Genomic DNA, 13180 nt, shown 5'->3' on the forward strand with positions numbered 1-13180 from the left:
CTGTAACACCTGACTAACATGATCGTGATGAGTCTCCATGTCTGGAGAATAAATTAGTATGTCATCCAAATACACGACAACAAACCTCCCCAACAGGTTATGAAAAATGTCATTCACAAAATGCTTGAAAACCGCAGGAGCATTGGTCAGCCCAAACGGTATGACCAGGTTCTCAAAGTGACCCTCTGGGGTATTAAAAGCCTTCTTCCATTCATCCCCTTCCTTGATCCTGACCAGATTATATGCCCCCCTTAAGTCCAACTTGGAGAACACCTTGGCACCAACAATCTGGTCAAACAAATCACGAATCAAAGGAAGGGGGTAAGGTTCACGGACAGTAATCCGATTGAGCTCACGGAAATCCAGACATGGCCTAAGGGTTCCGTCCTTTTTTTAACAAAGAAAAACCCTGTTTCCACAGGAGATTTGGAAGGTCTTATGTGTCCTTTAGTCAAACTCTCGGTAATTTACTCTCTCATGGTCGTTCTTTCAGGTCCAGAAAGGTTATACAACCTAGATTTGGGCAACTTAGCTCCGGGAAAAATGTTGATAGGACAATCATATTCCCAATGCGGAGGTAAATCCTGGCATCCACTTTCAGAAAATACATAGGAAAAAATCATATATAAAAGAGGGTAATCTTTTAGTGGTCAAAGTAGGAAAAGACATATTCAGACAATTATAAACGCAATAATCACCCCAATCCAAGATCAGTCTAGCTTGCCAATCGATGGTTGGATTATGCTTGCTTAACCATGGTAGACGCAGAACCAATGGAGCAGGGAGACCTTCCATCACAAAACACGAGATAAACTCATGATGAAAGTCACCCACTCTTGTGGGATGTCATGCACCATCTGAGACAAACACTTCTGAGTTAGAGGTGCAGAATCAATGGCAAAAACGGATTTTTTTTTCTCTAATGCACTCGGTCAACAACCCGTGTATATGGACGAACTGACCATCAATCAGATTCACCCCTGCCCCACTGTCGATAAACACCTTAATCCCCACAGTCTTGGACTCTAGCGCCACCTCTGCAGTCAGGAGAAATTGGGTACTACCAGTCAAAGACAGATGCACATTCTCTGACTCCCCTCTTACCCCTCCAAGAGTCAGATGGGAATTAGATGTCCCCTTTTCTTTTTGACGCTGAATGCATGGACATACATTGATAAAATGTCCCTTTTGTCCGCAGAAAAAACATACACCCTTCCTACGACTAATACTCCTGAAAGCAGATCCAGGAGTAGCTCCCCGTAATTGCATGGGTTCGTTGCCAGACCTAAACTTCACCCAAATTGTCAAAGGAAGATGATATGTTATGTTAGTACGTCCTGAGAGTGGGGGCCCCTAGATCTCTCTCTCAGGCTTCTATCAATGCGTAGTGCCTAAAGACTCAGGATTCTCATGAAAGGCCAACGCGTCCTTCAGCCTCCCTTATAATCCCTGACAGAACTGACTACGGAGAGCCGGATCGTTCCACTCAGTATCCGAAGCCCACCTCCAAAACTCAGAGCAATAGATCTCAGCAGAATGCTCTCCCTGATGAAGGCCACGTAACTTGGTCTCGGCCAGGGAGGTCCGGTCTGGGTCATCATAAATGAGCCCCAGAGCTCTGAAAAATGTATCCACCAACCAGAGTGCCTGCGATCCGGTCGGCAGAGAAAAAGCCCAAGACTGAGCGTCCCCTTTAAGCAACAAAATAACCACACCAACACTCTGAATTTCATCCCCAGATGAGTGTGGACGTAGCTTAAAATACAATTTACACGCCTCTCTGAACAAAATGAAATTATCACTTTCTCCAGAGAATCTGTCCTGGAGAGCCACTTTTGGTTCAGGACAGGCCTGGCAACCACCACTAGGACCAGCAGCCTGTGGTCTCAGGATCTGTGAGACGGTCATGCGGAGGTCAGCTACCTCCAAAGACAGCCCCTGCAACTGTTCGGCCAGTGCAGCGATTGGATCCATGGCTGCACTGACACAAGCAAAAAAGGACGGTTTGGCGGTTTATAATGTCACGCTTTGGTGTGGGAGGGAAACCCACACCGAACTTATGAGGGAAAGGGGTGAGGGGAAAAGGCCTGGAAACTAGGGAAATGAGCAGGTCACCTCCTAGAGAAACCCCAATCAAAGTCCTGACTGACTGCAATTATGAACTGACCCGAAGGTAGGTGAGTTCATACACCGTAACCTAAGTCCTAACTCACCCTGTAGTACCCTGGTGCTAATGTCAGGACAAGAGACAACCTGTTCCTCCAAACGGTAGGGCGAACAGGAGTCTCCCTCAGGCCTAAACACAAATGACAGGGAAAAGAGCAACACAAGTAAACCAACACAATAAACAAAAGGGGAAGAAGACATTTTTACTTCAAATGGCTATGAAAGTACAGGAACTCCGCCTAGATCCGAACACTAGCACTCCATGAACAAGACTGAAGCTAAAGCTATAAACCGCACAGCATGGTGGGAGAAGCCACAATAAATAGGGAAGGTAAAATGACCAAATAAGCAACACCTGAAGCAAGGGGTGTGGCAATTACCAGAAACAACACAGACATGAATTGATCCACAAGGAGGCTGTCAGATCAAACCACATGTTGCCAGTCTGACTGATCTCCTGTCACCTGTCACGGGAACGTCCGTGACAGTTAAATTTGGTGAATTTTGCTATAAATTAGACACTATAACTAATGTTACACAACCTATTGGTTAGCTCGTTTGCACCAAATTTTATTGCACAATTTTGCCACACTTTTAAGCCTCTAAAAAATAAATGTTTGGCAAGAAATATACATCAGCTTTGGGGGCAAACTGAGCCAGAACTGGGAGTTTGGGAGTTAATACACTGTATTACTTTATAGATATGCATTGCACTAATGTATTTACTGTAATGTCTTCCTAGTCTTTAACCTGTTTCCTTGTTGATATTGTTTCTACAAACTAAGGGGGTCATTTATCAACAAGGTGTAAAGCAAAATCAGCTTAGTTGCCCACAGCAACCAATCGGATTCCACCTTTCATTTTAGACAGCTCCTTTGGAAAATGATTGATTGCTATGGGCAACTAAGCCAGTACTACTTTACACCAGTTTGATAAATGACCCCCTAAATATTTATATTTATTTCACGAATATCTACAGAAACATAATTCAGTCACTCCCTTAGAATTGCTCCCTTTAAAAGCTGCAAATTACCTGTAATAAGGTCAATTTAGTGTTAACTATAATTCAAAATCAGGCCTTTTAACCTTTAGACAGGTATTTTATTTTATTATTTTTTGGTGAGTTTTTTTATATTGTGTCTTTGTGTAGAGGGGTTTATCCAAGTGTTTTTGATGTTATATTGAAGAGTCTACAGAGAATAATACTTTATAAAACACCATAGCTTTAGCATGCTGCATTTTAAAATATTTTAATATTTTGCTATAGACTCCCACCACCATTTATTTGGCTGTAGTTAGGATTCTTTCATACATCAATGAATAATGGAGGTATACCCATTGTGTCATCAGGAAATGACCTGTTGTTTAACTTACATTTTTATGTTAACCATATTTTTTTAGAATTTTCCATGTCTATCTATATTAAAAATGTATATAATACGGCAATATTCACACTGGCTACTACATCTAATATTAGGTTATGATTTCTTGAATTACAATGACAAGTAACACCTCTGCATAGATAAGACAGGATTCACCATTCACAATAGGTAATACCACAGCTTATCTACTCCCTCCTGACCTCTGCACAGGTCACAGAACATGCCTAGAAAACTGTCCATATAAGTCAATGTAGCTGCTTTCAAAAGACATGGTCTTAACATATTTTAGATCGCAACAATGTAGAGAAAATAAGTAAGAGCGTGCGGCACTCACCGAAGTTGCAATTCAATTTCTTCTTTATTATTCCTTCATAGGAAACAGTTACATGCAGGATCCTGGGGCGGACACTCTATTGCAGGTGGTAGCGGCTACGGACGTTTCGCGCGTGCAATCGCAGCCAGAGGAAGCGCGATTGCACGCGCGAAACGGCCGTAGCCGCTACCACCTGCAATAGAGTGTCCGCCCCAGGATCCCGCATGTAACTGTTTCCTATGAAGGAATAATAAAGAAGAAATTGAATTGCAACTTCGGTGAGTGCCGCACGCTCTTACTTATTTTCTCTACATTGTTGCGATCTGAACCAGCTCCTCCTCTTCAGTGCTGAGCACCACATATGAAGTTTCATATACCGCAGCACCGGCGATCGGCAGCAAGCAGTGGCGGGGTTGAAATTTGAATGTGAGCAGTATTCACCTCTCTTTTTACATTGTTAACATATTTTAGGTCTAGTGGACAGTGTGAAAATTGCAGAATTATATATATTTTTTTATATAACATAGTAACATAGTACATAAGGCCGAAAAAAGACATTTGTCCATCCAGTTCGGCCTGTCATCCTGCAAGCTGATCCAGAGGAAGGCAAAAAAAAAAAAAGTGAGGCAGAAGCCAATTTTCCCCACTTTAGGGGAATAAAAAATTCCTTCCCGACTCCAATCAGGCAATCAGAATAACTCCCTGGATCAACGACCCCTCTCTAGTAGCTATATCCTGTAATATTATTACACTCCAGAAATACATCCAGGCCCCTCTTGAATTCCTTTATTGTACTCACCATCACCACCTCCTCAGGCAGAGAGTTCCATAGTCTCACTGCTCTTATCGTAAAGAATCCTCTTCTATGTTTGTGTACAAACCTTCTCGTGACATTATTACTGAAAAAATACCCCATTGAAAGTTAGCTTTTAATTATTACTTTTTATACCCAATACAGGGGTGCACCGCCAATGAGGCGAGGTGAGGCGATTACCTCAGGCAGCAGCAGGTAGGGGCAAGAGGGGGGTATGGGCTTCCATTGTGGAAACGCTCATTTCTACATATTAAACTGCATCCCTGTATTTAGGGCAGCAATATAGTTGAATGATGCAACAGTGCACGGGAGCAATGTCTCCCTGGTCTAATAGGCTTTAGTTCTAGTTCTAGGCTGGTGTCATCATTATCGCGCTGCTTGAGCTGGGCTACATAGAGCTCAGAGCACAGACTAGAAGAGGCAGCATGCTGTTGGGCCACAATGGGGTGGGAGTCATTATTTTGTACTATGGGGACATTGCAGCTGTAAAAAGTAACATTTTGTACTGGAACACATTATAGGAAGATCATTATGAGGACATCCATTCTGCTGGGGGCACTAAAAGGGAACAATTTTTCTACTGGCATATAAGAGGGCATTTTTTGTAAATAGCAAACATTATAAGGGAGCATTTTTGTACTGGCAAACCTTCTAAGGTGGCCACTATGGGGACAATTGTTTTACAGGGGGCACTAAAAGTTTTTTTTTTGTACTGGCACACTTTATAAGGGCGAATTTTTTGTATTGGCACACATAAGTCGGTATCTTTGTACTGCCACACATTATAAGGGAGAATGTTGTACTGGTACACATTGCAAGGGGGAATTATTTTAATGGCAAACATTATAAGGGGTCATTTTTTGTTTTGGCGCACATTATAAGGAGTTTTTTTTTGCATAGACACACATTATTGGGGGAATTATTACTACTGGGGGCACTATGGGGGCATTATTACTTCTGGGGGCAAAAATGAGGGACATTATTACCACATAGTGCACTCTGGCAGATGATTATTACTATTGCTGGGATTTTTGAGAGGACTGTTACATTGGGAGGCACCCTGGCACAGTATCAGCTTAGCACAATTGTTTTTGGAGGACACTATTAAAGCACTATTTGCTGGGCAAAGTTATTTTTTAGGTCACTGTGTGCCAGTAACTATTGAAGGGGATCTATCTGTGTGGTAATAGCATTTTCAGGGGGATTATCTTTCTGCAGTATAGTATTGGGAAGCAAGTTACATTATGAGGTGCTCAGAAGGTGGAGAGGAGGATGGAAAAGTAGGAAACTAAGATGTCTGTTTGTCAAACTCTGTAGACACAAGAGAGGGCTGAAAGAAATCATCATGGCAGTCTGGTCTGAATGGAGAAGATAAAGAAAGAGAATGTCGACATCATAGGACACTTCAATAGATGTAAGAGGTACGTGGAGCTGTATTTGCCTGTATGTTTTGTAGCTCTGTGTGTAATGTTTTCTAAGTATTTAACAGTAGAGCTAGAGGGAAGGGGTTAGGTTAAGAAATTGGCTTGTCATTTCAGTTTTCGCCTAAGGCAGCAGAAAGGCTAGGTGCACTCCTGTACCCAAACATAAAATTTCAGAATAGATAACAATAGATCAATCTCTATTAAATTAGATCATTAGATATATGTAATCAACAATATGATCTAGGGCAGACACAGATACTGTATGTCACACTGAGCAGATTTCTTTCTGTTCCTTAGGTAGAGCTCTTTTGGATTAAAGGAACAGGTAATATCAAAATTGTCCTGTCCATATTCTGCCCCTAGTACACCCAGCCTAACTCTGAACTAACCTCCCTGAAAAGAGCAACCCCCACCATAGAGGCTGACACCTGTTTTGTTCATAGATAGCCCTAAATGTCCATTTGCCCTATAGTCCCGACAGGTTTCCCCCTAAAAAATGATTAAGGTTTCTTCAGGAGACTCAATTATCAGCTTGATAGCTTAAACAGTCAGATGCTGACATTCTTCATTAGTTTGCAGCTCTGCAAACAGCTTGTTTTAAAAAAAAACACTCTGTGTTGTCATATGTTTGTCATATTAACAAGCTTCCAAAATGTGTCCCTTATCAGGGGCAGATGCTGTTTAAACAAACACTTTGTTATCAGAAAAAAACAGTGACTTGTGCTGAGCAAGCTTCCAAAATGAATGCCTCAACAGGGGTAGATCCAAAGATCACAAGCATTAGTGTGTCAGAAGAAACTGTGGCTTGTTCTGCACAAGCATCCAAAAATTATGTGTTAACGGTGGAAGAATGTCTGCCTGTATTTGAACCCACTAGTGCTAATTGTCATAAGAAACAGTGGCATGTTCTGAAGTTAAACAGCAGTACAGTGTGGATATGGACATAGTAAGTTGTGTAGGGGTAATAACTGGCAGCAATAGTAGTGCTAGCAGTATAAGTAATACATGCATTAGAATAAGGCATTAGATGTGTGTGCAGCTGTGTTGGGGTAGTAGTAGGGGTTGTGGCAGTGGGAGATTAACAGTGGGGACTACTGGTGGTGGCAGTGGCAGAAGCAGCCATATGGTATGGGACATGATGGTAGAAAGGCAGACAGCGGCAGTGGTGTAATAGGGCTGGTGATAAATAACCACCATCAGCATTAAAAGATGTATTCATTGGCCTCAGACAGAGGAGTGTGAAAATCATCACGGATCAATTGCGCTTTCATTTTGACAAAGTGATGTTTTGTATGCTACGCTGGTAGAGGACACGTTTGGCAATTTGAGTGTGATGACACCACCTGCCAGACTGAAAAGCCTCTCTGAGGTGACACTGGAGGTTGGATAAGACAGTACAGGCAGACAATACTGGACCAATTTTGGCCAATGTTCCAGTCTGTCGCACAGAAGTCCATGGGGTCATAGGACACCTTATGTGCTGAGAAAGGCCACAGTCATTTAGGAAACAAAACAGTTTTAAACACTTTTAAAAAAAAAAGTATGAATATCATACAGCAGATTTATTTAGAACTGCTCAAGATTTTTTAAATAAGACATTTTTTACAGACAGATGCTAGAAGCAATGTTGCCATGAAGAAGAATAAAATGTAACAGCGGTATTTACTGGTTTTATTTGACTGACAGGAATGCAGCATAGGCCGCAAATGTACTTTCTAGCAACAATCATTTGAATTTTTCAACAAAAAAGTAACTGCAGTATTTGGCGCTTTTATTGGACTGTCAGGAATGCAGCACAGGACAAAAAGGTACTTTATTGCCCCCAAAAAAGTTTATTTTTAACCCTAAATGAAACAGATGGATTTAACTGAGATTATATTGCACTCTCACGAATGAAGCACAGGTTTTTTTTTACATAAAAAATGGTGGATATGTCACCCCTACAATGGAACAGATGGATTTGCTGAATTTATGTGCCTGCCTGTCACATGTGCAGGCCTCAGAGGTACTTTACACCCAAAAATGGGAATTTGAAGCCCAAAAATGTAACTGCGGTATTTACTGGTTTTATTTGACTGACAGGAAGGCAGTGCAGACTGCAAATGTACTTTCTAGCAACAAAAGTTTGAATTTTTCAACTAAAAATGTAACTGCAGTATTTGGCGGTTTTATTGGACTGTCAGAAATGCAGTACAGGTCAAAAAGGTACTTTATTGCCCCCCAAAAAAGTGTTTCTTTAACCATAAATGAAACAGATGGATTTAACTGAGATTATATTTCAATATCACAAATTAAGCACAGGGGTTTTTTACATAAAAAATTGTGGATATGTCACCCCGACAATGGAACAGATGGATTTGCTGAATTTATGTGCCTGCCTGTCACATATGCAGTGCAGGCCTCAGAGGTACTTTACAACAAAAAATGTAAATATGTCACTCCACAATGGAACAGATGGATTTAACTGATTATATTTCACTCTCAGAAATGCAGCACAGGGGTACTTTACAGAAAAAAATGGGGATATGTCACTCCCTGGGTCTATGAACTCACAGACGGTATTATTCTCGCTTCCCCTGGCACATATGCAGTGCAGGTGCACTTTAAAAATGGGTATATGTCGGCCACTGAACTACAAGAACAGGATTAAATGATTGTCCCTGACACATATGCAGTGCTGGTGCACTGCTGTTGCACAAAATGGCCGCCAACACCCACCTAGCTAACAGACGGATTAAAACTTTTTTTTAGTCCCATTGGGCTCAGGGAAGGGTACAAAAATGTTGCATTGCACCCTCAAACAAAAAACGCTGTAGATCGCAGACTTCACACCAAGTGCATATATCAGAGTCTTTCCTATTCTCTCCCTCACAGCAGCTGCATCCTATCCCTACAACTATTAAGAGCAGAGTGACGTGCGGCACTACGTGAATCCAGCTTATATAGAGGCTGGGTCACATGCTGCACTTGGCCAATCACAGCCATGCCTTTAGTAGGCATGGCTGTGATGGCTTTTAAGGGCACACGAGTTAAACGCTTGTTGATAGGCTGCCCTGCAGCCTTTTAACAAGCGCCATTAAATCACCGAACACCGAACTCGCACCTGAACTTTTCCGAAAATGTTTGGGTTCGGGTCCGGGTACAAAAAACCCTAAAGTTCGGTACGAACCCAAACTTTACAGATCGGGTTCGCTGAACCCTAGTGTTAATCACATCTTTTCAGGCCAATGGGAGAACTTTCGATTTGGGTAGAATTGATCCGGACCCGAATTGAATCACCCGACCGATTCGGCAGAATCCAAGCCAAATAAAATTTTGAGTCATTCACCTGCACCTATTGGACATTTATAGTATTACCCAATGGATATGTCATAAATGTCCTCATAGGACAACCTATGTAATGCTAAAACGAGGAGTGAACTTCACAGGGAAGAAACATATATGCTATGCATCTTATGTATTCACTCCTTATAGTCAAACATGCATGTCAAAAGCTTGTGAATCTAGAGTTAATGCATTCTACTTTTCTATTTCTGCATAACTTGTTTTTAAACAAGAAACTATTAACCTGTTTATAAGAATCTTGATGAGACCAAAGCTTTCACATTCTAGCCTTGCCACAGTATATTGTACTGTAACAGAATGCTATGTATTCTCACCATTAGCAGCCAGAAGTAAGATCATTAGAGTTGATCAAGCACCAAGGTCACTCCTTATAGTCAAACATGCATGTCAAAAGCTTGTGAATCTAGAGTTAATGCATTCTACTTTTCTATTCCTGCATAACTTGTTCTATAAACAAGAAACTATATTAACCTGTTTATAAGAATCTTGATGAGACCAAAGCTTTCACATTCTAGCCTTGCCACAGTATATTGTACTATAACAGAATGCTATGTACTCTCACCATTAGCAGCCAGAAGTAAGATCATTAGAGTTGATCAAGCACCAAGGTGCTCGTGTAAAACACTTTGCGATGCTCGGGTGTTCTACCGAGCACCCAAGCACAATGGAAGTCAATGGGAGAACACCAGGCACCCCCTGCTCTGAAGAGGGGAGGGTGTCGGGACTCTAGTTCAGCTTAGGAGTCCCTGCTCTGACTCCATTTATAGCTACAGTATATCCATATGTGCAGTCAGTGCTTGGGGACACCCCAGTGTAAATAAATCTAAATTCTGTAAATTTTCTGCCAGGATTTGAACTCCCAATGTTGTACATTAGAAGCAAGGACGTTATCCACTCAGCTATAAAGCTGATTGCTAAACTGTCAGAAAAACCTCATAGTAGTTTCTGATGTAGTGAAAATTCCTGTTCAGCAGAAGACTTATTTTATATTTCTGTGCAGGTTAACATGTAGCTGTATAGTGTAGTGGTTAACATCCTTGCCTCTAATGTACAAGGTAGGGAGTTCAAATTCTGGCAGAAACATTTATATATCTAAGTTTTAGCCATAATATATTTACATATATTATTATATATCTAGAATATATAATATATTATAATATATGTAAATATATCATGGCTAAAAACATCAGTAGTAGTTTACCACATATTATGCATTCATATATATCAGAAGTATGATTTTATCTATATATACACTGAACAAAAATATAAACGCAACACTTTTGGATTTGCTTCCATTTTGCATGAGCTGAACTCAAAGATCTGAAACATTTTCTACATACACAAAAGACCCATTACTCTCAAATATTGTTCACAAATCTGTGTTAGTGAGCACTTCTCCTTTGCCGAGATAAGTTTTGCCTTACTGGGTGGACTCACGCAGTGCAACAGATCTCCGTCCATAGAGTTGATCAGGTTTTTGTATTCGCCGATCCAGAGCATCCCAAACATGCTCAATGGGTAAAATGTCTGGTGATTATGCTGGCCATGCAAGAACTGGGATGTTTTCAGGTTCCAGGAATTGTGTACAGATCCTTGCAATATGGGGTCATGCATTATCATGCTGCAACATTCGGTGATGGTCGTGGATGAATGGCAAAACAATGGGCCTCAGGATCTTTTCACAGTATCTCTGTGCATTCAAAATGCTATCGATAAAATGCACCTGTGTTCGTTGTCCATAACATACGCCTGCCCATACCATAACCCCACTGCGCCCTGGGCAATTGCCCTGTTTGCCCCCCCTTAACGCCAGCCCTGTATAGCTGGTGGTACATCTGCAAAAGTTATGAAGAGGCGCTGGGCTCTCCAAAACTTAGGCGCATCCAGCGCCAGTTCTAAATGTAAGACAACTTCCTCGCTGCTGTAAAATTGTACGCGGGGTATAGGAGGAGAAGGGGATGGGCAGGCAGGCCCATCTCATTCACCATTTTCTATGCCTGTTTTAGGCATACAAAAAAGGTCTAAATGTAAGACAGCTCCGAAGCTATCTTACATTTAGAACTGGCGCTAGATTTGCAGAAGTTATGGAGAGGCCTGTGCCTCTTCCTTATTTCGGCGGTTCCTCTGCCAGCTATGTAAAACGCTGGTCTTACTAAATAGTGTTCGCAGAGTGCACTTTTCCTCTTCGGTGTTCTCTCACTTACTGTATATAGGCCTCATACTAAAATGTCTGGTAAACGGAAGAGTGGAAAATGAAAGACCCATGCCTCGTCACTCTAGATTCAGAATGTGGGTTTCAAACAGCAGCAGCACCAGCTATCCAGCAAGGAGCGGTGGTAGTAGTGGGGGTGGTAGTAGTGGTAGTAGTAGTGGTAGTAGTAGGGCACAGCTCTACCTGGCTTACAATAGGTGCCACATTATTATTGAGGAGAAAAGACGATGATTGTGGACTGGGTGGCTCACTCCTCCTCTCAGTCACAGAATGATGACGTTGAGGTCACCTTTGAGCAGTTTCTAATCATAAAACAGCAGAAATACAACATTCTACATCTCTTTTTAGCAGCGATCCTTTCAGTTATGTTTTTCTGATTATTGACAAATGATTTAGGGCTCAAGTAAGAAGCATCAAACAAGACAATGATATTTGCTGTAAAAGATTATAATTGATGTGAAGACATAGACAGCATGCAGTGTTACCACAGAAACAGGACCACCAGCCAGCTGATCTCACCTTCCCCAAATTGCCATAAGAGGTACCGTATATATACTCGAGTATAAGACGAGTTTTTTGGCACATATTTTTGTGCTCAAAAAGCCTCCTCGTCTTATACTCGAGTCTAGGTCTTAGCTCCGGTAATAGCAGGCAGTGCGGGGGGCGGCGCTCACTCACTGACGTCACGCGCCTGTGCCGCCTAGTGGGAGCAGGCGCGTGACGTCAGTGAGTGAGCGCCACTCCTCGCACTGCCTGTATTACCGAAGCAAAGACAAAGTAAGATATCCAAAGTTAAAGGTTACTGATTAGTTTAAATATACTGCTGTGAGCGTCGGGGAGGGGGATCTGTGGATGGCACTGTAGGGGGATCTGTGGATGGCACTGTAGGGGGATCTGTGGATGGCACTGTAGGGGGATCTGTGGATGGCACTGTAGGGGGATCTGTGGATGGCAGTGCCATCCACAGATCCCCCTACAGTGCCATCCACAGATCCCCCCTCCCCTAAACAGTGCCATCATGGCACTGTTTAGGGGAGGGGGGGATCTGTGGATGGCACTGTTTAGGGGGGATCTGTGGATGGCACTGTTTAGGGGGGATCTGTGGATGGCACTGTTTAGGGGGGAGATCTGTGGATGGCTCCCTGTATTTAATGCAGAGTGTGTGTGTATATAATGCACACACTCTGCATTAAATACAGGGAGTCACCCTCTTGCAGATGTGTGTATATAATGTAGAGTGTTTGCATTATATACACATACACTCTGCATTATAGCTGCATTTCCCACCCTAGTCTTATACTCGAGTCAATAATTTTTCCCATTTTTTGGGGGTAAAATTAGGGGCTCGGCTTATACTCGGGTCGGCTTATACTCGAGTATACACTGCATGCAGAATTATTAGGCAAATGAGTATTTTGACCACATCATCCTCTTTATGCATGTTGTCTTACTCCAAGCTATATAGGCTCGAAAGCCTACTACCAATTAAGCATATTAGGTGATGTGCATCTCTGTAATGAGAAG

This window comes from Bufo bufo, chromosome 2 (assembly GCF_905171765.1).
Source record: "Bufo bufo chromosome 2, aBufBuf1.1, whole genome shotgun sequence".
In the NCBI taxonomy this organism is placed as follows: Eukaryota; Metazoa; Chordata; class Amphibia; order Anura; family Bufonidae; genus Bufo; species Bufo bufo.